The 27890-nt window shown below is 40.2% G+C and overlaps 1 protein-coding gene across 16 annotated transcripts in view; it reads right to left on the reverse strand.

Moving 5' to 3' along the window:
- Sox6 (SRY-box transcription factor 6) overlaps positions 1 to 27890 on the reverse strand; it is a 611566-nt gene that overhangs the window by 467015 nt on the left and 116661 nt on the right. Inside the window, exon 2 of one of the 16 annotated variants that reach the window (XM_039106363.2) lies at positions 13449 to 13505. The exons of the other annotated variants lie outside the window; for them this stretch is intronic. The gene's annotated coding sequence lies outside the window, so the exon portion shown is untranslated. The remainder of the gene's footprint in view (positions 1 to 13448; positions 13506 to 27890) is intronic. 16 annotated transcript variants of the gene reach the window in all.

Genomic DNA, 27890 nt, shown 5'->3' on the forward strand with positions numbered 1-27890 from the left:
GATGGAACAGTTTGTGCATGTATGTGTGTGTTTGTGTGCCCATGCATGTGTGCGTGTGCGTGTGTGTGTGTGTGTGTGTGTGTGTGTGTGTGTACCCCTGCGCATGTGTGTTTATATACAATTCAAAAATGCTCTACACACCCTACATCATCCTGTTTTGATGTTACTATGCTAAGGCCAAAAATGGGACAAAACTCCTCTTTTTTTATTTGAAAAGATGGAGATACCCTAAGCCCTCCAATCCCCATCAGCCCTGATTCTGTGGAACTGATGGTAAGAAAGGAAGACAACTAGGGCTAGCAAGAGGGTCAGTGAGTAAAGGTTCTTGCCACCATGCCTGAGGATCCAAGTTCAATCCTTGGAACCACACATTGGAAAAAGATAACTGACTACCACAAAGTGTCCTCTTAACTAAACACACACACACACACACACACACACACACACACATACACACACACACACACACCACATATGATAGATAAACAAACAAATGCATTTTATAAAGAAAAGAAGACAAGTACTACGAAGCAAATTCTATCACCCATGCACAGTACAGCTGATGTCCAGCTTCCGTGTGAGTTTCCACAATTACCTGTAGGAAGGGATTGCTATCCCACTGTATACATAAGAAACCTGAGATGTCAGCGAGATTAAACATCCATTTTTCAGCAGGTGCCATGGTCAGCACTAAAGCTCAACCAAGTCTCATTTCAAACCTCATATCTCTTCCTGTCCCATAAATGGAACTGCTTAGCATCTGAGACCCCCACCTCTTCAAAGCCTGTTGGTTCTTCTGTCAAGAACTCCTTTTAAGAGATTCTAAATGCTGCCATCTGTGTCTGCTGACCCCAACCCTGCTTTTCAGCTTCCATAATTCTTCAAAGATAAATGGTATATCGAGCACACATGTCAGCCCATCCAAGCCTTTTTTTGAGACTTGCATTTCAGAGCACATGCTAAACAAGCACTCTACCACTGAGCTACATCTCTGTCCCCTGGTCATACATATATATATACATTACATGAAAACTTAAACTAAAGAACATTATGCTTTGGTCAGGATATTATAATTGTGCTCAAATAAATTACTTAAATCCTAGGTGATTTTTTAAATATGAAGTTTAATATCTTCCCAAGAACATAATAAAATGCATGTACCTTGGGTTTCAAGCCTCTACTGTAAATATTACTGAAGTACAAGTGAGGAATGTGTTACTAGTGCAGAAATCCACAAGCAGATCAATGAGCAATAGAGCATCTTTTCAAAGGTGACTGACTATGTAGAAGAATTTAGCATATTACACATCGAGTTAGAAAAGTAAAACCAACTATTCAACAAGTGAGCCTGAGAAAAGTAGCTCTTTAAGGAAAGACAACAATCAAATCCCTACCTCACATGTCAACTAAAATAAATTTCATGTGGGGTTTTGTAATGCAAAAACAAAAACCATAAATATCTATCATAAAATCTAGATGACTATTTGTATCTTACAGTGATCTTTATAAACATGCTATTAAATAACTGTTCAGATAAATATTAATACAAATTATAACTATTTTTTAATTTCTGTATAAATATAACAAAGGGACAAGCCACAAAATTTTAAATATGTATGTTCAGAACAGTGTGACAAAGAGGAATGATAAAAGCTCCAAAAGTCATTAAGAAAATGGGAAAAATATGTTACAGATGTAAGCACTACAAATGACAAAACAGAAAAGCAAGGAGCATCCAACATCACATTAATTTTCAAAATGTGACATTCGTGAGCATAAGGACAACAGGACGCTCCCATTCACTGCCGAGAACAGCGGTGCCTTCGGGAAGACGCTGGCATTCACTACATATAGCACTGAGGGCAAAAATGCAAAGATGGGCAGATGTAAAAAGGAAAAGATCCTGACCTAATAAACTTTAAATAGTGATGGTCTTTGTTACAAAGTCTTGTTTATCTTTCCTAAGTAGAGTGCTGGACTAGAAGGTAAGAGGCATGTATAAGGCTCATAGCCTAAGTGTCTGGGAGCCAGCCAGGATCTGTTGGTGTAGCCATAAGCAAGAGTCAACATCAGAACAGAGTGCGGTGCAGGCCTTCAAGCTGGGACACACACTTAGATGTACTCATGGCAAGGAAGACAGCCATAGCTATGATGGAGAAAGGAGGCTGAAGAGGAGAGGCCATACATATCCCATAAACATAAAACAAACTATAATGTGTGCACAAGTGCACATTAATATAAGAATGACACACAGGGACTAATCCTGAGTAGAGATAACATGTTTGACGATGGAACACATGCATAAGTAAAAGGAATATTCTGGGGAAGATGTGGTGAGCGTGGAGCGTGAGGAACTGCCGCACCTCCTCTTCTCCCTCTTCCCATAGTGCCCAAATTTTTACACACATGGGTACTCATTTCTCATAGGCTCGGAGAGGAAAAAGGCTATTTTTATTTTTAAATAAATTAAAAATTGGGTAAAGATTAAATTAAGATTCAAGCACAGTTATTTTTAGAACAAATTATAAGCTCCAAAATGACACTGGAAATGATAAATGATAGGTTGGAATGGTGCTCGGAAATGATTAAATTTACCTTATTAAATAAATTCAATGCTTATGTATGTATATAAAAATGTGATACACCTACATTATACATTTATCTATTTACATTATAAATGATTAAGCCTTTATAAAAAGGTTGAAGGAAATTTGAAAACCATGTTTCCAGAAAATCTGTTTTGACGTGAGCACCATTACTCTGATTTAAAATACAGAAGAAAAAGAGATGATCCGGCAACCAGAAGAATGTGAAGCTACCTGCATCCCAAAGTCATCACATCTTTAAGTAAACTTAATCTACTCACAATGCATAAAATTATGTAGTTATTAATTTTTTTATTTAGAACCCTAGGTGATAACACAATATAATAGTATCAGAACACATAGCAAAAATATGAATACAGATTATATTTGCATGACTTTAAAAAAATCAGTTCCATGGAAACTCCCTGGAATCTAGGAGAGTGGTCCTAGCAAAGATGCTTGATAATGGGGTTAGAGAGCCTGAACCAGACATCTTCCTTAACCAGGCAAGGCATCCAGTGGTGAGCCTGGAACACCAGCCAGATACGAAACCTTCAACCTACAAGTTGTCCTGCCTGCAAGATGTGCTGGGATAAAGTGGCACAGAAATTGTGGGAATGACCAACCAATGACTACTCCAACTTGAGGCTCACAAGAGGCAACACACACCTGACACTGCCTGGATGGCCAGGGACCAGAAACTGGATAGTCCTGAGACCTAGGATAGAACCAAACATAACTGGGGGTAGGGGAAGGCAATGAAATTATTCCTAACAATATTCTGCTATACTATTCGACCAGACCCTAGTATAATTGTTATCAAAGGCTCCATCCAGCAACTGATAGAAGCTGATGCAGAAACCCACAGCCAAACATTATACAGAGTTCAGGGACCCAAGCAGAAAAGAAGGAGAAAGTATATATTGCAGGAGCCAGAGGAGTCAAGGACACCACAAGAACATGGCCCAAATAAACAACTAACCAGGGTTCATAGGGACTTACAAAGACTGACAATCAGAGCCAGCACGGGCCCTCTACATGTATGTTGTGTAGCTTGTTGTTCTTGTGGGTCTCCTAACAGTGGGAACAGGGTTTGTTTCTGACTCTTTTGCCTGGTTTTGGAAACCGTTTCTCCTAATGGACTGCCTCACCCAGCCTTGACACCAGGGTATGTACCTAGTCTTATTGTAACTTATTACACCATGTTTGGCTGATATCCCTGGGAGGTCTGCTCTTTTCTGAAGAGAAATGGGGGAAGATTAGAATTGCAGGATAGGGGAGGTGGTGGGGAAGGGCTGGGGGGAGAAGAGGGAGAGAGAAGTGTAAAAACCACTTTACATGTAATAAATGAGAGAATAATAAATTTTAAAATTAATCCTATGCTTAAACAAGAGGCTAAAAAGAACTACTGAGCTGGTAACTAAGGCTTCCACTGGTTTGGAAAAGGGACAAAGTCCGTTATTTTCTTTTTAGTTTTGTAGTTTTTTTTTTTTTAATTTTCATATGGCTGAGTAAAGCCATACAAAAATATGCAGTTCTTTATGGAGTTCACAATTCTACCAGTATTCAGGACTTTTTTCTGAAGTCCTGTCCAGTTAATATGCTAGGTATTAACATGCAGTACATCATTTTAACTAGAAATGTGAGTTCTATTTCCTATTTTCAAAAGCCCAGCCTTTAGATACAGCACTGAATGCTTGTTACAGCTTTCATGTGGAGCCCTGGGCAGCCACAACAGAAATGTGCATGCTGCACAGCCTCTCTTATGTACAGGGAGGCTTTGGCTTAATGGCCAGAATTACTGAACTTTTCTCAGATCAGCAATGTTCCTCAAAGTTGCAGAATGGAAAAATTTACCTACTTTTTCCTCCATGAGTAAATTTGTGAGTAGCTCACCATAACCCTGTCTCATCCCGTTGACACTGAGATTCTGTAGGAGAGACATCAGTACAGTTCCCAGCAGGGAACAGAACTGGAAAACTGGTAGCAACTGTCACTGTTGTGTTCAAATATTTAAGTTCACTTCACAATGTTGAAGCTCTTTAAACTGGTAACACTTTCCTTAGCATCTTGGTTCTCTCATCTGTAATATAAAAATCATCTTACCTACATCAATAAGAGTTTGAAGAGCACTAAACAAGATCATCTATATAAAATAGCCTACAGAATAGTGAGTTTTTAACAATTTTTTGGCAATTATTGTGAGCAAACTTTCTATATGATGATGGTGTCATCACCAGTCGGTAAGCAATGGCAATTCTGTGGCCCACATGGATCCCATTGCAGACATTCGACCTTCCCTGAAGATGCAAGATCAGCCATGGAGGCTCTGTAAGGGAAAGGGTAAACTGGGTTCCAAGAAAATGTTTACATAAATAGCAGATTTGGCTTTCCTGCTCCCCAACTCGCAGGACTCACAGGCTCATGTGTGACACCCTAGCAATGCCTTAACATCGTCTAGGACAGAGCTCCCCCAGAGTGCTTCCTGTGCAGTACTAACTTCCTGATACACAAGGAAACTCATCTGTTCTGTGACCACATGAATTCAGGAAAGTTCAGACTGAACAGATTTTATGCCTAAGGAACTTTTTGTACATTAAAAATCTGTGGAAATCTCAAAACAGATAGGTAAAGAAAGAAATTTACAAGTAACTGATTATTTTGTCACAGTTTTTAAATGCTTACCCACTTATTTGATCATAAACAAACAAATCAGCAGAAGTCTGTGTCACTGAGTTTACCTCCTAACAGGAAGGCAAACAGGAACAAGGAGGTGCATGAACAGTATTTCAGGCGGGAACTAATTAGAAGACACATGAAGCCATCTGAGCACAGAGCTCAGCAGAGCTGCAGTGTGGGACCCAAAATGCCCAGAAATTAAGCACTATAATAAAAAAAATATGACATTCTGTGTAATTTACAAAAAGCATTTCTAATGCAAAAGTAAATAATTTTTCAAAGTAGCACACATATACCAGCCAAAAGAAAACACTAATATCGTCAGACAAAGGTGGCTGAAAGTAAAAAACCAAACACCAGAGAAAGGGAATGGTAATGGTGGTAATCACAACGGTCACAGTGAAACAGCAATTCACCAACATAACAGAGCAAGGGCTGTTTGTAGGAACCGAAACTCGTAGACCCAAAATATCTAGTATTTCTATATCAGTAGGAATATAAAGAAAATAAACAAACTCAAAAGCAGAGTAAAGATTTTTAAAAACTTCTTTTCAGTTTTTGAATTAGAAAAAGGGTCTCTGTTGAGATGGCTCACTAGATAAGGACATTCAGCAAACATGAGCAGATGACCTTTTCCAATCCCTTAATCCAAGTGGAAAGAGAGAACAGACTCCCACAAGTTATCCTCAGATCTCCATATGCACACTGTGATGTTCATGCACCCCTATGTACACAAATCCATTTACACATAAAAAAATTAAATTTTAATTTATATACTTTTATATATTAAATACTTCTTTTGATAGCTCTTAAAATACAGAGACTGAACCAGGCAATGGTAGCTCACAGCACTAGGGAGGCAGAGGCAGGTGGATCTCCGATTTGAGACCAGCCTGGTCTACAGAGGGAGTTCTGGGAGAGCCAGGGCTGCACAGAAAAACCCTGTGTCCCTGTCTCAAAAAAAAAAAATCTATCAATCAAACAAACAAAATACAATGACTAAATAAAATAAAATAAAATATCTAACCAGTATTATCAACAAATTTGAACCAAATGACTGATTTAGACTGGTAACCCCAACTTAACAATGACCACCACACCATTTATTTGTTTGTTTGTTTGTTTGTTTATTATGTGAAGACGGTACTTTATTTTTTATTGGATTTTTTATTTACATTTCAAATGTTATTCCCTTTCCCAGTTTCCTGTCCATAAGCCCCTTACCCCATCACATTCCCCTTCTTCTATAAGGATGTTCCCCTCCCCATCCACCTCCCTTCCCACCTCCTCACCTGATTCCCCTACTCAGGAGTCTCCAGCCTTGGCAGGACCAAGGGCTTCTCCTCCCAATGGTGACCAACAAGGCCATCCTCTGCTACATATGCAGCTGGAGCCATGGGTCTGTCCATGTGTAGTCTTACATCATTTCTTTAAATAGCTAAACTATTGAAAATACTGAAAGCATTTCCTTTAAGATAGATAGGAAGTGTGACAAGAATACTCGCTGTCACGGCCTCTGGTGTCCGCATGGCACTGAACAGTACAGCCAGACAAGTGAAGATAAACGTGAAGTGCAGGAACTGACAGAAGAGTCACAGAAGACAGCAGACCAGCACTGTATGCACATGGCTGTACTCGGGTGGCTAGCCCCGCCAGTCAACTGGACAAGATTTACAGCTCCTAGCAGACACACCTCTGATGTCTGGGAGCGAGTTCCCAGACTGGTTCGGCTGAGGAGGGCAGATCCCCCCTGAATGGAGCTAAGGTGAATGCAAAGAACAAATGAGCCACACAGCAGCATTTCCCTGTCTCTCTTGCTGACTGCAGACACAAAGGTGCCGGTACTCATGGTTGCTGCCTGTCTTCCTGCAGAGTACCTTACGCCCTCAAACCAAAGCCGACCTTCCCCACCACTGCTTCTGCCAGGCACTTCATCCCAGCAGTGAGGAAAGTAACACAAAAATATAAGAAACCACAGAGGAAGGATTACAAGAGAACTTGGCAAGTTTTTTGTGCCAGAGCACTGTACCAAAAATAAATAAATACATACATACATACAATCCTATGCATAATCCCAAAGAGAATAATATATAATATTTATAAAAACGATTTCAATATTACATTTATATAAATACCTAAGTAAAATGTATAATGAAAGAATATAAAACCTCTATGTAATAAACTACATTTTTTGAGAATAAGTCTGAAGGCTGGCAATGGGATTAATACTGTGTTGTAGAGTGGAAGATAAAACATTCTATAGGAGTCCATCTCCCCTAACTAACCTATAGTTTCAAGTAACACCAATAAAACACACACACACACACACACACACACACACACACACACACACGGGGCGGGGTTGGGGGAAGCGAGCACAGGCTTGCTAGGCCAGGTAGCCAGACTTCGAGAGCAATGTCCCGCCCACAGGAAGATAGGCAGCAGAGACTCCTGACAGGGCTGCACTGTTGCTTAGCATTGTGGGCACCATTAAGTAATAAGGAAAAACAGGGTCCCATTGGACATCTTTATAGAAAACTGCAATCAGACCTGGCCTAATCCAGTCCAATGCTTCATGAGCCTAAATTTTCAAAGTGGGACAATGACCCAGAGTCTTAAATGAAAACCCAGTGGATCGCAGGTATTCTGTGGGAGTGTTTCAAGATTCCATTATCACCTTAAAATTATTCAAAATGCTGCCACCTTTTTTCCCTCGGGAAATGAGTGACAGGTGTCCTGTTTTCAGGGTTTTTGAGCCCAGTGAGTGGGGTTCGTGAGTTTTCTGTATGTTTCCTGTCACTTGTCTGAACACTTGCCTCCTTTTTCAGGGCCTTCTCTGAAGGTACCTAGAGGGTTACCCCAGCACTGGATCAGCAGCAGCCAGATTTTCCCTTGAAGGAAAATCTCCGCCACCACAAAGCAAGTGTTCTAGGCTCTTCCTTCAGGAAGGCACCAGTGGCCCAGTCGGAGCGCTTCCATCTCCCCAGCCTCCTAGCCAACACTCTTCTTCCCAAGGTGACCACCTGAAGATCACCTGCCCTGCCGTCACCACAACTTCCATGAAACTAGCTTTCCTCCATGGCACAGGAGGGGATGGCACAAGTCAGTAAGGTGAGGCAAATGACTGAATAAATCAGGGGTTCAAAAATGAGTAGGATTCACAAAGGAAGACTTCTAAATGGCCCACAAACGTTAAAAGATGTCCCACCGTGACCCCAGAATGTTGTGCTGCAGCCACAACTAATAACAGCAATGAAAGGAGCAGGAGCTGACCAGAGGAGCCCCGATGTGCCATCAGTAGAGTAAGGAAGGACTTGTATCTAAGGAGAGAACACAGCTCATCCACTCTTCAGATTCCCCCAGCAAAGGTGCATGCACCTGTGCACGTGGGAGAGAAAGCTCGCCATAGAGCTGTTCACACGAGCCCCAAACTGGAAATGTGTGCCAGCAGGAGACTGGGTAAACTGTGGTCAGCACTCAGTGAAATACTATGCCATGATGAAGGCACATACTGTCATCACACAGAACCATCAGAATGGATCTTACAATGTGAATTGAAACAAAGACAGAAAATCACAATTCTATTTATATTCAAATATAAAAAATAAGCAAAGCAAAACTGTCTTGTGTAGACATGCCTATTCTGAGTGAGACTACAAAGAAACTAAAAGATACGTAATATCACCTCAAAAGAAAAGCAGGGTCAGCCTTATCTTTGGATGGGGCTGGGGGTTCTACGATGCTGGAAACACTGGACCTGTTAACCTCAGCAGTGGTGGTAGACGTTTGCCCCAAGAGAAAATACAGTTTTTGAAAGCCAGGTGTGGTAGCATGCTCCTAAATTCTCAGTTCTTAGGGAATAGAGAAAAAGAGACGATAGTCAAAGCCAGCTTGCGACATGAGACTTGGCTCAAAAGAACTCACTGTCAATGCCTGTTTCTCCACACCCTCTACCACAAGTGAAAACATCACATTGTTCGGTTTTATATTTTTATTTTCAATTAGATTGTTTGTCTTATACTTAGATGTCAGGCAGTTTTTAACATTTGTACTACAAAATATATTACATATATAAAAAGGTACACAAAACAGTAATATTAGTATTAGAAACTCACAAACTAGGTATGAAAAAAATTGATTACATTAATTTTAAATTTCAATCCCGGGCCAGGCATAGTTGTGCGTACTGAAGCCAGCACTTGGAAAGTAGAGGCTGAGGGTAAAGAGATTAAGGCCAACCTAGCTACATAGTGAGTTCAAGGCCAGCCCCACTAGAGTGCCCCGTATAAATAAATAGATAGATAAATAAATAAATAAATAAAATCTCAATTTTTATATAACCCTTAGCCCACAATTCAACATTTAGAAATATCTTGGACACCATTTTCACATAATCACACATTATACAGGGATATTCACTACAATATTGTTAATACCATTATACTAAAACCAGTAAGTGTCCATTAATAGGAGTTAAATTAATTCTAGTATACACATATATTTGAATATATTGTAACATGTAAAAGAATAAGAAAATTTTATTTCTGGGGCTGGAGAGATGGCTCAGTGGTTAAGAGCACTGACTGCTCTTCCTAAGGTTCTGAGTTCAATCCCCAGCAACCACATGGTAGCTCACAACCATCTGTAATGGGATCTGATGCTCTCTTCTGGTGTGCATGAAGACAGCTACAGTGTGCTCATACTGTAAATAAAAATAAATCTTTTAAAAAAAGAAAATTTTATTTCTGATAAAAAGCATTCTGAAAACATTGTGAAACTTTCAAAACTAACAGACAAATAGGTTTGGCACAGGGATGTTTGCACTGCAGGGATACAGACACTCCAGGACACTCTCTTGTGGGTTGACAGGAAAGCAGTGGTAGCCAGGCTCTGGGGAAGGGCACTTAGGACCTGAGGGGCTTAAGGACGTCAGCGACCTACTTTTCAACTATACACCTTTCGTAGCTTTGTAAGTTTTTACTATATATTATGATCTTTCAAATGGTAAGTTTACTTTGGAATTTAATTTCACAGAAGTCCTCACAGACCTTGACACATAAATAAAATCTAAAATCTTGAAAATCTGCTCAGCCAGACCTTATTTTTGACACACAGTAACCTGGTACAACTGGTGTATTAGGCAGCACCAGCTCTGAGATGCCCTGGAGGGAGCACACGTGACAAAGCCTAAAAACAAAGTTTGGAGACCTGTGGTCCCAGCACGATGGTCTCACTATAATGGACATGTCTTTAAGATAGCATATCTTTTCAAAGTACACTGTTAAATACTGTTGGAGAGAGCAAAGATTAGAAACATTTTAGCCTTGTGCTAATAAACGCCAGAGTAAACATCTCAAGTTCACATACACAAGGGAGAACAAGCCGTACCTGTGCCCAAACAGGCCCACAGAGCATACACGCCCAGTATGAAATTTTTAATAAATTTCATTTTTCTTCACCTAGGCATACTTGAGCAATAAATGATTCTCTCTTCCAGTTGAATTTTCCCATTTTCTGGCACTCGTACTCTTGGCAATGTGTTGAGGTTTCATAATTTCTGCAGAAGTAAAATGGTTGCTATAAAGTAGGTTGAATCAAATAGATATCTTCAATTTGACTCCTTCCTTGCAAAGGCAACTCAATGAATCCAGTGGCTGTGGTTGAAACATTAGCCACGTTCCATGAGCACTCTGGAGCCTGACTTTGTCATGGATCTATTAATATCTCATTTCAGTTGATCTCAGATCTGCCTTTTAAGCTGGTTCAGTCATCTCCAGGCCTCAATTGTATACAGTCATGAATGATGTCCAAGTCATCAATCTGAGTCCCGTCGGAAAAGGAGTGAATTACACTTGGAAGAGGTGAACACTGCCCCTCTGAAACTCCAAAGTTGGGACTTCACCAGTGGATGGTGGTGGTGCAACACCCTCCCATCTTCATAGACTACAGACTCCTGAGTTAACACTTAGCCTACAGAGAGCTTGACTTATTTACTTGCTTGTGACAATCTACATAAAAGCTACCTTTCTGACCAAGCCGGCATCAATGCTTTTATCTTGCTTATTATTTTTTTTTATTTCCAGAGATACTGAGTAACCAAGTTCTGACCTACAAGGACAGAATATTCCTAAATTTTTTCGGTACTACCTCATTTCAGACTTTCTACTGTTTGGTTAATTAATTTCTCAGCATTCAAAACACTGAGTTTCATTATGGCTTGTGTGTTACTGTTCTTTGCTCGTGTCCCCTTCTGCTAACTCCCTTCATTAGAAACCATTGAGAGAACTCTTTCCTGTCTTTTCTTTTATATTATACCTTAGTACTTAGCCTTCAATAAACATTGATTAAACCACAAAGTTCAATTTAGTTAGTACAATTTTATAAATAGAAATATTATATAATCAAAGTACATTTTTAACCAACTGTGTCCTGTGGTAAAATGAGATTATTGCCATCCTAGCTTTTGCTCTCTATGAAGTATCTGCTAGGGTAGCTTATCTGAACGTATGTGTGTCACAGCTCTTGTGTGCTGGTGGTACCTTTAAGTCTGCTGCAAATAGAGCCCAGTACAGAGACAACCAGGATAGAACTAATTTTTTTATCCCCCATTTTTCAAAATAGGAAAACTGATCGGAAGGGCAGGAGGCGGTAGAAAACAGTGAATAATCTTGCAAACTGATTGCAGAAAAAAAAATGAAACTCTTAGCTTTTTATCTTAGTGAGAATCTTCACTGAATAAAAAGCAAGCTAAAAATCCAGGACTATTGTCCAGAAAAAAAGGGAAGCAGGGCAGAAAGAAAGAGCTGTGGATGATTTACAAAGCACCCAAGCCTTCTCTGGAACGGGGCTTAGGAGCATCTTTACTTTTAGAATACTGTGTCGTCATCCCCAGGTGGCAGCAGCATATAGATGTGTTGCTATGGAGGATGATGGCTACAGAACCACGAAGTTCACCACAGCAGCAGTCACCAGAGTTCCCACCCATAGGGTGTCACCCTCACAGACCATCTGGTGCTCCTTCTGCATAATTAGCAAAATATTGACTTAGCACTTAACACTCTAGGGAGGCTAAACCAATTTTTTTTAAGCAAGAAAAATTCTTGCCAACTCAAAACAGAATTGCACTGTATAAATCTTTCCCCAACAGAGACCTTATATGTCCAGAGTTAGCTGTTCTTATAGAATTGCTATTGTCACAGTTAAACTCTGATAATAGTGTGACCCATGAGGACAGTGGCCACAACAGAGTAGATATTGTCCAGACACTCACCCACCGAATTCCTGTTCCTGGTGTAGTCATTGCACTACAGGGGTGAATCAGAGAAAGGTGACTCAACCAGGCTTGAGAAGGAACATCTGATGGCCTCCATTTGAAAGAGCTACCTTAAAGGAAAAAGACTGAGCTACTAAAACCTAAAACCACAGGAATAACCAGGTTCCAAAATAGCCTTCCCAGATAACCATGGCTTCTCCATCACTCTGTTTTTCTCAGAAGAGCTGTCTAAAATAAGTTCCTTGCATTAAAGACAAAAGGGAGAAGATTAAGGTTCTGAACTGTGCCTCTGACAAACCCATTATGAGTGTCTCACCATCGTCAGAATGCATTCAGGGGGAATGTAAGCAAGGGAAATCGGAACTCAGCAAAGCACCACACTGCAAAATGTCTCATTTCAGAACTGCAGATTGCATATGGTCTTTTTTTGTCCCAACTTCTGTGAACCAAATGCTTGCCTAAGGACAACAAAACCAACCATCATCTTTTAAATGACGTGTGCCAGGAAAATATGTTGTCATGGTAGATACGAGATATGCATAAAGCTGTAGCTTGCAAACCATGTTTCAAAGCGTTCAAATACAGCCACTCATGCTAGAGAATTTACATCTCTCTGCAAGATGATATTTTAACTCTGCAAGAAAAAAACAGCAGTACACAACATCTTTTGATCAGCAGCCAATTACAAATGGATTCCTCTGCAGTCAGTATTACATCACACTGGTCATGACTACAACTCCTCTTTGCAAGACTGGATTTTCAGCAGTTACTATGATAAGCAACTGTGCGACAATGAATGTGAAACAGGAAACTAGGGTGACAATGTGCAGTCTGCAGAGTTTGAAAAGAAGCAAACATATCGTATTAACAACAATGACTTAAGAATGAGATCAGCCAGTTATGGTGCATACCTTTAACTGCAGCAATCAAGAAGCAGAGGCAGGCAAGTGTCTGAGTTCCAAGCTGGCCTGGATGACAGGACATAGTGAAATTTTGTTCACACACACACACACACACACACACACACACACACACACACGAAGAAGAAGAAGAAGAAGAAGAAGAAGAAGAAGAAGAAGAAGAAGAAGAAGAAGAAGAAGAAGAAGAAGAAGAAGAAGAAGAAGAAGGAAGAGGAGGAGGAGGAGGAGGAAGAGGAGGAGGAGGAGCACAACAACAACAACAACAACGACAACAACGGGATGGGATTAAATGAATGGTTTTAGAGTTTATCCACATTATCTTTTACAAAGAGCTAAAAGGTTACTAGCACATAAATACCTAGCATGAGTCATTTCTTTTAGGCAAGAATCACTAATAAAGCCACTGACACCCACCAGGCAGTGGTGGCACACGCCTTTAATTACAGAGCCAGGTGGATCTCTTCATTTGAGGCCTGCTCTACAGAATGAGTTCCAGGATAGCCACAGCTACACAGAGAAACCCTCTCAAAAAAACATTTAAAAAAAATCCCTGGCAGCCTAAGGACATCACAAACCAAGTAAAAATCGGCTTCTGCTATGAAATCTTTCCCTGCTCAATCCCAAATGTATAAAACACAAGGAAACCAAAGTAGTGTTTATAAATAGAGAATTGACTAAAGTCTGAAAATCTACTTCCCAAGCAAAGCAGAGGAATCTGCATGCAAAGAAACAAATGGCTTCAGTGTCAGGACAGCAAGCCAGTACCTAGCAAAGCAAACACACTGTGAAAGACACCCCTGAGAGGTGAGTATGAAGACACTACCAAAGGATGAAGTCCTGGCAGCACTACCCTGCCAGCTCTGGAAGTAATACATCATGACGTTTGTGAGACTCCACACTCTGGCATGCTGACTCTATCTGATAACACTGATCCCAGACCAAACGTAACCACAAAAATATACAAGAGCTTGTGGGGAAATGGGTAACTAAAAATTGGGGGCGGGGGGCAAAAACAGAAACAAAAAAGAACACAGAAATCAGAGATTCTAACCACCATCCCATCCCACACCCTAAACATCTGAGACGGTAATGCTGGGAAGAAGCAAAGAAAAAGATCTTTGCAAAATAATATAGGAAGAATCAGAAACATACAAGTACCAGCAAATGATGTCAAAGGCAGAACACAGATGAGCCTAGGCAGTATCCACAGCTGTGATCCCAAAAGCCCCAATAAAACACCATGCCCAATGCAGCCTCAGCAGCCAATAACAAAACAGAAGGCCAAATTTGATAATATTCCATATTCTTCCTGGCATACAAGATTTTGTTAAATGAAAAATCAAGTTTGCATCTAAATATATGAGTATAAAATATCAATAAAATATTTGGTATTTTTCTTTAATGCCAATAAGCACAGTATTTTTCTGCTCTTGTGTTGTTTAATGACTTCAACACAATAGACTGATTATCTGGGCTTATCTATGCAGTTATTTTATTAAAACTAGGTCAGACTAAAGGAAAACTTTAGTACAAGCAGAGTAACTTGATACATAATAATCCAAAGATCATTCATTTTCCTCTCTTCTAAAAGCTAGCTGTGTCAGTAACTTACTGTTTCCCTGGCTCCCTGAATTTATAAAACATACTTTTAAAATGCAATTTGTTGGACCAGGAGTGTTGTAAATGAGTTCAGATGACAAAACGACAATACTTTGAATATAGGCAGTTCTACACTGGAAACATTTAACATCCTGCACAGACCTTCACTCTCGTGTTCACGTGGGCTTTGAGGCAGCAGGCGTGCTGCTCTCAGGACACAGACAGACACACCGTCAACCTAGTGCACTGGCCACTGATAGTCACCAAAGGAAACAGCTGCCATTGGGACTGGATATTTAAACCTGGACTTGGAAACTGTCCCCTAGGGCTACATGTGAAGTGCGACAGTTGAATGCCTGCCTGTCTGTGTGTGCCAGACCCAGAGATAAATCCTAAGTACCCAAAATAATGAAGGATAAACGAACGAATAAAATAATCCTGAATAAGTAACTGGTCACCAGAAACAAAGACAGTCTGTAATTATCTCTTTTCCTAGTACAAATGTGTGTTATCATTGGTAATCTCCAAGATGTTTCTCGGCATACTAACCCCTCCACCACTCCCTCTCACCTCTTGAATAACCCCTTCTTGCCTCTCACCTTAATTTCTATATAGCCTGATACCTGAAACTTCAACTTTTCTTTTTTTCAGGTGACTGTTTATCCCACCCACAACCTTCCAGGAATTTCTCTTAAATTCAGAGGTAAGCATGTCACTATTAGGCTCAAAATTGGCACAGCTCCCCCACATCCCTCACCCCAACCCTAAAATCTTTACTAAATTCAAGATTTTGAATCTGGCCTCAAAATAAGTTGTACATTCCTTTCATTAAGCTTCTGTTCCTGTTTTTCCTCCAAGGCCATTGAGATGTATTCCTTCACCTCCAGCCATCACATGCAAACCCTGCTTCCTCTATTAGGTTCTCTCTTTTCTTTGTACCATATATATATACCTGTTTGTGTACACGTGTGTGTGTGTGTGTGTGTGTGTGTGTAGATCAGAGAACAACTTGCAGGAGCTGTTACACACATAGAAGTCAGGTTGTCAGGCTTGGAGGCACCTTTATCTACTGAACCACCATAGTTATTGTCCCCTGACAAGTTCTCTTGACAATTACAAAGTCTTCAGACTAGAATGCATCCCTCATGCCTTAAGTAATGAGAACAAGGCCTTCATGTCTCTTATGGATATGCGAGTTTGCTCTGTATCTAACATCTTTCATCTTTTTCAATCATCTGTCTTCTCATGGAGAGACTTGTCCTGTCCGTTTTCATTTCTCCAGCAAAGTCTACACAAGTGCTCTGATTACCAGGAACTCAGTAACATTCTGTGGAATTAAAGTATGAAGCAAATTATGCAAACAAAACTTCTGGAGAAATCACAACTAAGAAATTAGTAAGAGGACACTCCCATGATAGAAAGATGGAAATATTTGTTATTGACATGCTACCCCTTATTATACATCATATCCACATCAATTAGCAACTTTTACAAAACACAGGTACTATAAAAGCAATATGTGCATTCACCAGCAACAGGGGAATTTCTTCAGTAACAATGTTGCACAGCAAAGTGTGTCTGCTTTTTCAAAAACTTCTACTTCCAGAATCTGATTTCTGGATATAAATAATTATCCTTGAAGGCTAGACAGTATGAAAAGCATGATCATTATCTAAAATATATTTTATTCACATCTCACTAGAGCTCCCCTTTATATGTGGACCACTAACAAAATGTCTAGTTTAGCACTTTCCCCAGTAAGGAAAGCAGAGCTGGCTAGTGATCTCACTCACTTGCTAACTTCTGGGAAAATGAAGAACAGAGGAGAGAAATGAATGAATGAATGAATCTTCACTTTCAGCAGCTAGGATAAAAATTCAATGTGTGATTAACCATGTCTTCCAGGTACTATGCAATAAGCTAATCTTGAAGAAAACTTCTTTTCTAAATTCATGGTGTGATAATAAATTTTAAAAGTTCTGGTTTGGGCTGGAGATATGATGCCATGGTTAAGAGTACTGGTTGTTCTTCCAGAGAACCCAAGTTTAATTTCCAGCGCCTACGTAGTGACTCACAACTCTTTGCAACTCCAGTTCCAGGGGCTCTACCACCCTCTTCTGGCTTCCGTATGTACCAGGCACTACATACACACAGTACACAGACATGCAAGCAAAAAAATAAAAAATATATATAAAAGTACTGGTTTGCCTGAAAGTCAGCATTTCTTCTTCCTAGATCAAATTTCCTTTTTTAAAAAAAGGTCTAGGTAAGAAGATATAGATATACAAAACACAGAAGAAGAATTAAGGACTCAGAATGAATTTCAATAAAACATTGGAAGACGTTCTTATTTCTACCAAACTTTCCTCCAGCCGTCTTTTGATGTGCTGGGAACCCCATTACAGATATAAATGTAGGAGGGGTGGAGGTGGCAAGATGGTTCAGCAAGTAAAGTTCTTATTGTATAAGCCTGACAACCTGCATTTAATCCTTGGAACTCACAGTAATAGAGAGAACTAACTCATAAAAGTGTCCTGTGATGCACATGTTTACCCCAGAACACACACACATATATCATACATACATGTATTCCCACAATTAACAATAAGAATGAAAACTTACAAATAAATCTACAGTAGGAACTTTTACAGGCTATACAACAAACAAGAGGCTTTTCAGATGGATATTCATGCCCAAGACACAAATGCCAATCCTGAGAAATGGCTCCATCAGCCAAAGGAACTTCTCACTCTTGAGTTCAGCAACCAAACTGCAAATATCACCTGTTTGCTACAAGCATTCTGACCAACATCTCAGTTACTTTTAAATGGCTCATGAAAATTCCTAGAGCCCCAAGGAAGGAAAAGGAGGAGAAAGTGGAGGAGGAGAAGGAAAAAGAGGAAGAAGAGGAAGAGGAAGAAGAGGAAGAGGAAGAGGAGAGGAAGTAAAAGAAAAACAGGCATCGAGTCAAACAAACCAGCTACTGCCATAGCCATTTCTTTTTAGAGTCCTGGGAAAGTGACAACATAATTAACTGTGTTTCCAAGGTGGGAAGTTTTTTTACTCTCTCTAGAATGCATCTGCCTTGATCCAGCCCCCTCTGATAGTTAACCTTTCTCCACACTCTTTCTTGTTGCCCCTGAAGCCTTGGCTGGAACCTGTACTGAAGGAAACAATTTAAAAGTCTGTAGTGAGTGAAATGAAGCTGATTTCACCTACCACTCCCAACCTTTTTAAGTACTGTATACCTACTCAGTCACCGCGGACTGGAAAGAGAAATGCCACCACAGAAGGAGTCCACAAGGAAAAGTCTACTGTGGCTACACTGCACTGCTTCCAACTGTCTGTTCTAACCTCTGCCAAGGACTCCCAGGGCCCCTCAGTCCACAAAGTAGATGTTCCTGACCCATTACCAGGCAGTAGAATATAAAAATATGAGGCATAGCCCTACCTTTATGGAAGATTTAAGTGCATCTGTGTGGATTTGATGAAGCCTCTTTTACCACTGGGTCTTCTATGGGAACAGCATGTCCCCAACAGAAACTGTTCTTTCAACTCAGGTCACAAACTAAGGAGACATTTGGCCAAGCAAAGCAAAGCACAGCCACAGTCAGCCTTGGATCCAGGACTGAGAATAAACGGTTTGCGCTTGTAAACTAGCTTGGGCTTCTTTGTGACTGCAGCAAAGCTGACACATTCAGGACTGGTAAACAAGGTGGTATTGTGTTGCAAAACAACCTCAAAGACTCTGTGACTTACAGCAACAAGTATTCATTTCCAGCTTGTGTTACAGATCGGTGAGAACAGGTCATCTTTTATGCCATGCTCCAGGGTGTTAGTCCAATTCAGGTCTACTCTGTTGTCTTCTCCTTCTGGAACTCTGGTTGAGAGTTACGCATGCCATGGTGGAAAGGTGCCATTCTCATAACAGAGGAAATGGCAAACAAGCCTTCAAAGCTTCTACAAGAGCCTGGTGCTCCTGTGATGCTTCTGGATGGAAGCCTGCAGGCTTCTAAAAGCTTCTGTCCAGAAATGGCATGGTTAAGACTCAAGTCATGAAGAAGGATAAGAGACTTCATCTTTGTGAAACAGTGAGTGCATGACTGTGGACAGCAGTAGAGTGTACTGTCTGTCTCCTAAGCATACCCGCCCCCCGAGTTCTGAGAAGTTAGTCTCCATCACACCTGGTCTCCACACTGTAAGGAAGGGACTAGATTTTATAAAACTGAAGTTAGCACTTGTTGCAAGTAATTTGATGAGTGCTGGGGGCTCCAGAATGTGTGAGGGGAGCTGGAGGCCCCAGTGCAGGATAACAGGACACTAGAGAATTTCCCCCATCCAGACTTAGGAGCTGATTGTCTTGGACAGTGTTAAATACTAACTCAACATGTGGGCTGTCATATGGAGGCCAGCATTTGCTTAAAACGGCTTCGGGAAGCAAACACTTCAAGTGAAAATATCAATGTAAGGGTAACAGAGCATGCACCGTGCAAGCCTATGAACACAGACTTTAAAGAGACTGGCAGGAATAAGCCTGTCATAGATAAGCCAAGTGTAGGAATTGTAGGGATGCAGGACAAGACTCTTCATGACAAGTATGACCATTAAAGCCAGCTCACAGCCTCTAGCACTAGCATTGCTGATGTGTGAGTAGATGAAGGACAAATACATTTATTAATTTAAATGGGTCAAAAGGAGACAATAGAAGATCTAATTATGAGAGATAGAATTATATATCATGTAAAAGTTTTAATTATATAAGCTGGGACCATATGGCAGAAAAATTCAACCATTGGAGTCAGAAAGGCATGGATTCTAATTTCAGCTTCACTACAGTGTGACATAGGCAACCAACTTAATCTAAATTTGAAATTGCTAATCTCTACATAAGACAGTGTTGAAACATGCTGCCTCTTCAAAGATTCAGAATGATAATAGTTACTTACAGTTCACAGAGAAGCCTTAATATGTGATAGACAATAAAGTTTAGGAAATGTTTGACCTGGAAAGTGTAGCAAACACATTTATAAACCCTTTGCAGTTGTTTTGCTTTTGTCTGGTTTTTGTTTGTTTGTTTGTTTTTTGTTTTCTTGGGTTGTTTGTTTGTTTTTGTTTGTTTGCTTGCTTGCTTGCTTTGGAGGCAAGGTCCTGACTGCCCAGAAACTAACTCTAGACCAGGCTATCCTCAAACTCACAAAGATCTGCCTGCCCCTTGTTCCAAAATGCTGGATTAAAAATGTGTACTACCATGCCTGGCCTACAACCTTTCTACAGTGAGTCATTAAACTAGCTAACGATGACACTGGAGTCTGGAATTTAAAAGTTTGCCAAAGCTACCTATTCCAAGCTGGGTCTCCAAGGTGGTGCTGTTGGTAAGTTCTAGGGATCGGTAGGAGCAGCCTGTGGGAGAAACAAGACACTTTCCCCTTCCACCTTTGCTCTCTGACTTGATGAAGCAAACAGTGTGCTCCACCACACAGTCCTGCCATGTAAGTTAGCACCACATTCCACTGAGTCCACTTGATCAGGGACAAGAACCTAAACAAGAGTCAGCCTCCAGTCTTTATAATTTTACCCCAGTACCAGCTGACCAGCACACATGAAATAAAAGCATTTTTTTCTCTAATCACTCCCCTTAAAAGCAACCAACATAATGAAAATGGCAAATAACTTAATAAAATGATTTTTGAAAAAACCTACAATGGCAATGCAAAAAAATTGTCTTCTAAATGCATTCAAACCAGAAAAGGGGGGAATTCAGTGATGTGACACCAACTGTACACTCAAAGAAAGAATACAGTGTTCTCAAAATAAGAAAAGAGACCCAATGATCCTTTGATGAAAGTAGAATTCACTAGGGGCATGCAAAGCAACAGAACTAGTCAGGAACAGTCCCATGAAGAAATATCCCAGTTCTGTACCAAGAAAATTCCAGGTAAAGCAGAGCTCAATGAGAGAGAAACACACTGGCAGGCCATCTTGTCTGTGATCTAATATCTTTAGACACTTCCTTGGTGGAGAAACATAAGCAGAGACCACCACATCACGCTCTGAGAGTCTGCCTGGCTTACTGCACTTCAGCATAAGCCACAGAACGCTCTAGTGCCACAAACTGAGGACACAAGCAAGCATAAACTATAAGGGGTGGGAGCAAAGGTCGCTGAGACTAAGAAAACATATAAAATACTAAAATCTGAGAAGCCTTGTGCAGTGGACAGCAGTTAGTGCAGAAACTCGAGGATTATTGAAGCACAGAGATAAAGTGTGGCACTTTCAGCCATAAATGGGGCATCTGTACCACATATTGCCCACAAGGCTTGGGACTGTCACAGAAGAGGGAGAAGAAAGACTGTGAGAGCCAGCAATCAGGGTGGATTGAGATGAAGCAGTCTCCTAAGCATGACAGAGCTGATGTGCTCACGAATTCAGAGAAAATGTGGGTATCTATACAAGGCTCCACAAGATGAAGCCAGTCAGCGGTCCAGCATGGAAGGGATAAGTGCTCATGCGGAGCTGACATGCTGACAGCCTCCTGGGAAGGAAGAGGCAGTTTCATCACAGGCGCAATACCTGGTACATCAGGCATGATTCAGAGAACACACACACACACAACACATACATGGACACACACACACATACACACACACACAAACACATGGACACACGGACACACATGCACACATGGACACACACACATACACACACACACACATACACACACACATACATGGACACACACACATACACACACACAAACACATGGACACACATGCACACATGCACACATGGACACACACACATACACACACACATACATGGACACACACACACATACACACACACACATACATGGACACACGGACACACATGCACACATGGACACACACACATACACACACACATACACACACACATACACACACACACATACATGGACACACACACATACACACACACAAACACATGGACACACGGACACACATGCACACATGGACACACACACATACACACACACAAACACATGGACACACGGACACACATGCACACATGGACACACACACATACACACACACAAACACATGGACACACAGACACACATGCACACATGGACACACACACATACACACACACACAAACACATGGACACACGGACACACATGCACACATGGACACACACACATACACACACACACATATACACACACACACATACACACACACACACACATACATGGACACACACACATGGACACACAGACATGCACGCACACATGGACACACACATACACACACGGACACACAGACATATGGACACACTCATACACACACAGACATATGGACACACTCATACACACATGGACACACGGACACACACACACACACACACACACACACACACACACTGCACAAATTTGACTCTGTGGTACTTTCCTAAACATAGCATGGAACTGGATCAGGTTATGGGAGCACCTCATCCTCCTGGCTTCTACATTCGCTCTGACTCCATTTCCTCTGAAGACACTGTAATAAAACCTGACTTTCCCGTCTGGTTTTGTTGTTTATTCTAGCTTAAGGACAGAATTCTGCTACACTTTGTTTTTATTATTTTTCCTCATAATATCCATAATTCCTTTTGATATGGGGTCACAACACGAAGCTCCTAAAGTAATTCTACCTATTCTAAGTGAAAGGCCAAAGTTGTTTTGTTGACTGTTTTAAATAGGAGCAGAACTATTAAAAACTCAAATAACAAAAAAATCTCTTTTAACCTATAGTGAAAATTATTCCCAGTTCCCTTTCTATTTATCTATCTTTGATAATTTTGTATATTAGTCATTCTTAATTTTAGGATATTTATCATTACTGTATATTAACTCTATATAAATATAAGTTTCATTGTGATATTTAGCCATTCTTTATTGTTTACCACATGAAGAACTTAAATTAGGCTTCTTGTCCACTGAAAAAAGGAGCTGTGTCTGTGCATTCAGGTTAACATGGAAGTGAGGAAACTCCTAGACAAAAACTACAGACAATTAATGACTGCTGAGGAAGGAAGGATTAGTCCTCCCCAGAGACGATTCGTTAGTTGGCTATCTAATACAAAGTGATCCGTCCTCATATCATGTACAGAAAAGCCACACTAGATGAACTCAGCAGGTTGTAGTCATCTGCGTGTGTGTGTGTGTAGATAACAACAATAATAAAGAGGCCATGAATTTGAGAGTGAGTAATGGGGATCACAGGAGATTAGATGAAGAAGACATGGACGGAGTTGGGGAGAGAGAGGGGAGTGAGGAAATGACATAATTACATTTTAATTCAAATTTAAAAGTTTTAGACACTAGACTGAGACTCAGGTAAGAGAAGCTTCTTTGTCTTACAGTAGAGGACAATTAATAAAAGACCCCCAAATAGACAACGTGCAGATAGTGAGAGACTGAGACTCCGTCTGGACCCCTCAGCCCCAAATAGAATGTCTGTGTCAAACCTCGACCCTCAAGGCCCTGAGATCTTTGTGGAAGAGGAGGTGAAAGACTATAAGAGCAAAAGTGGTAGCCAAGGAAGCAGAATCTTCTAGATCATACATACATACATACATACATACATACATACATACATACATACATACATATGAATTCACAGGGACTGTAACAGCAGGCACAGGACCTACACAGGTTCAAATTAGCCAAATTCCTAGCATTGAGAAGATAAAGTGGGGAAAAAATCCCACCCCTAACCAAGAAGCTGTTCGCAATTGATAACCAACTAGGAGAAGGAAAATTCAGTTTTCTCCAATGGAGTGTTACTAGCTACATCAACCATATTCCAGGGTAGGCACCACACAAAATAACTCTATATGTTTTGTGCTCTTTGGTTTAGTATCTTTTTGTAGCTTTTTAAGTGAATTTGGTTTACTTTTTGGTTTTGGTTGAGGTTTTTAGTTTTAGAGAGAGAACATGAAGTCGGGTGGGTAGGGAGGTAGGGAAACTGCTGGGAAGAGTTGGAGGTAGAGAAAGAATATAATCAAAATATGTTGTATGGAAATTTACTAATTAAAAATAAGTTTACCTAAACATTTTAAATAAATACATAACTTTTTAAGTCACTAGTCTTAGGGCAGATCCCTAAATATCATTCTCTTACCACTACTCAACTCCTGCATGTATTCCTACTTCTGGAAATGAGGAAGGGTGATGAGTGCCTTCATTCTGAGCACTTAGCTAGATGTAGCAAGATCTTTAGCTCAAGGCCAGCCTGGCTATCAAGGGAGAGCCTGTCAAAAAAACAAAGAAGAGAAGGAGGAGGAAGAAGGGAATGAGGAGGAAGAAAAGGAAGGAAGACAGGAGGGAGGAAAGGGAGGGAGGGAGGGAGGGAGGAAGAAAGAAAGGGAGAGAGAGAGAGAGGAAGGGAAGAGGGGAGGAAGAGAGGGGAGAAACCTAACTAGTGACTCAGCCCACGACGTTAATCTGCACAGGTTCTACATCTAATGCTCTAAAATTATATGACTTTGTTCAGTTTTATAATAATGTTTTTATTAATTAAATTTGTTCTTTAGGAGTATCATACATGTATGTAATAGGTTCTGACTGCTCTCAGCCCCCATTCTCTCACCCCCTTCCCACCCTGGTCATGATTCCCTCCCTCTTGCAAGCCCCTTCCCGTGACAAATATGCAATTATATTAACAGTAATCTAACTTCTTTAATTAGGCAAATTAAACTACTTAATCCTATTTAGAATATATCACTATTATGATACAAAATCTTTTTAAATAGCATAAACCTGAGAAATTGGAGAAAATTGCTCTATTAAAACAGACTGATAAGGGCAGGACTGTAGGCCAGTGATAGAGTGACTTGTCACACATGCATGACACCCTAGGTTTGATCTCCAATATTGCCAGGGAAAAAAGGCCTAGAGCTCTTTCTGCCTCCTGGCCATTGAGAGGTGAGAGCATATGTGGTCTACTAGGGTTTCCTTAATGATACTCTGCCTCACCACCACCAGACCTGTAAAACCATGATCCAAAGCAAATTTTGTCCCTAGGTTGATTTTCTCTGGTATCTTACCATAGAAACAAAACACTCACTAATACAGTCAGTTACCCTGAAGGCATTCAAGACTTTAAGCACACTGCAGTTTTAGTGACTTCTAGTTAACAGCTTCAGAATCAATCAAATTCTTTGAAATTTTTCTAGGTTTTTTTTTTAGGAGCTGGGGACTGAACCCAGGGCCTTGGGATTGCTAGGCAAGCGCTCTACCACTGAGCTAAATCCCCAGCCTCCTAGTTTTTGTTTTGTTTTGTTTTGTTTTGTTTTTTACAAAGTGATACTTCCCAAACATTATTCTACAAAGACTGTAGAGACAGAAGAAATAAAGAATAGAGTGGTATGCTTCCCCGCCATTCTTAAAACTCTAGAATTTGATCCCCATGCTCAAAAATATACATCAGACCTAGACATAATATTGGTTGTGCAAGCATTTTTTAGAAGCACAGCATGACAGAGCTCTCAGATGCTGGGTACTCAGAGCTAAGGTGTGAACTGCAAAAATCCTTTGACCTCTGGAATTTACTCATCCTCACAGGTGACTCTGTGCATTCCATGGAGGATCACTTCCATTTGAATTAAACTTTTGGATGTTTTGGTGATTGCTTGGAAGAGAAAAGCATGCAGCATCATATTCAGCATAATACAAGTAGAATATGAATTTCTGATAGAAATATTTTCAACAAAATGAAATCACTGAATTAAATTTTCATTTAATATTGATGCCCTGTATCATCAAAAAATACTTAGATACAAAATTACAGATTGGCATCTGTTTAAAACATAATACTTAGCATACTGATTATATTCATTCAGCAAAAAAATTTTCAACATAAATCAAGAGTATATAACACCAGTATCTTGTGATAGAAACATAATATTTAAACCTTAGTGAACATCTTTAATATTTTGTGAATAATTTAGTCTGTGAGGTTGAGAAAGATAGCAGATTACTGGTGGCTGAGACTGTTTATCTCCTAAAAATTAGGTACGATGGAGAAGTAATAGAAGGGTCCCTGAAGAGTCTTAACCCTAATGGGAGGAAAAAACCTTGCATCTTGAGATTTTAAAAGTCATACTTTAGAGCAAGACTGCTGTTCAGTGAGTAAAATTCGGAGTGAGCAGGAAGCCCTGGTCCAGACCCAATACTATGTAGAAGCTGGGAACAGCAGCAACTCTGTGACCCTTGAACTAGTAGAGGTCACAGCAGGTGAAAATAGGGAGAACGCAGGGCTTGCTGGCCAACAAGGCTACCTTCAGTGAAAGACCCTGTCTCAAGTAATGGAGAAGAGCAGTAGAGGAAGACACCCAACAATGGCCTCTAGCTTCAGCATGTACACACACATGAGAATGCGCGCGCACACACACATACACACACACACACACACACACACACACACACACACACACACACACACGCCATACTCTAAATTTTTAATTCTGAAGAAATCAAACATGAAAACAGAATTGAAAGCCACCTATTGACATCTCTTTGTCATCCCTTTTTCTGTGGCAGCAAATGATTGCTATGGCTTTTGTCCTAAAGTAAAGATGTTTTAAAATGAGGAGTTGTGATATTAGATGTTTGTTGAAAACCTGAAATTCTGTCTTAAATGTATCAATAATGTCTCTAACTTTTTATCTTATTACAGTACATGTTCAGATAGATAAGAGGTAATAACAAAACTGTCAATATTGCAAAGAAATTACCCATATGCTAAAATAATCACATTTTGCCATTTGGTAACAATAAAATTGTTTCAAATGTCTCTTTAAAAACAAGTACAATTCTTCCTACATATTTATTTATATTCAAAATAATAAAGTGTCTGACCCACAGCACTGCATGAGTCGAGCACATGTTTTGTCCTGCCTGCCCATACATAGCTTGCCCACCTATATATATGATGATAATATCCTCTTAGGTACTACTGAGAGCACATGAAGACCCAAAGAAACACACACAGAACTACCTTACCATATTTTCAACATGATACTAAGTACACCTAATAAAACAATAAAACATATCAGAAATAAGTGAGTTCAAAGAAATACACTCTCACTCACCTTTCATCGCAACTCATGAACATTGGTTTGTGATACAGAAATCCTTATAGAGATGCCTAGAAAATTCTCAAAGGATGAATTCTTAGGCCTTTATATTACAGGACTATGAATAATTTTGAAAACTAAGAGTCTTGGGACCCATAAAGAAGTAAAGTTATAGATTACATTAGGTTTTCTCAATGCTCTAAAGATACAATCCCATAAGATCATTTCTCCAGTCAAACTGGACTGGTATTTCTTTTAGAATTCTGACCTATGTATATAATAAATTTGAAATGGATGAACTCCATTAACTCCAAAATAATGCTGCTGTCTAGACTTGGAGCATCAGAAATCCCTAAATGGAAATGGGATTGGCCCCAGAAGTTCTTAACGTTTGAAATGTTGCACCTACACATAAAAACATCAATTCTAAGAACGGCCAGAATTCTATGCTAGTCCACTCACAGCATGGTGGAATACTGAACTGTAAGACTCCCGCTTCTCTGGGAAAATAGGAGTTGAGCATGGTTCTATGTCAGAAGACTGATGCAGGTATGTCATGCTGTGAGGACAGTCAGGCAACTGGAAGTTCAAGACCAAGCTGAGTTACTAGTACGTGACACTGTTTAAAGACAAAAGAGAACAGTGGTGAAGGGGACGATCTGAAGAAACAGTTCACAAACAATTCAAGCTGAAGGAGGGAAGGCAGGGAAAGAATGAAGAGGGGGAAAGAA

Source organism: Rattus norvegicus, chromosome 1 (assembly GCF_036323735.1).
Source record: "Rattus norvegicus strain BN/NHsdMcwi chromosome 1, GRCr8, whole genome shotgun sequence".
Lineage (NCBI taxonomy): Eukaryota > Metazoa > Chordata > Mammalia > Rodentia > Muridae > Rattus > Rattus norvegicus.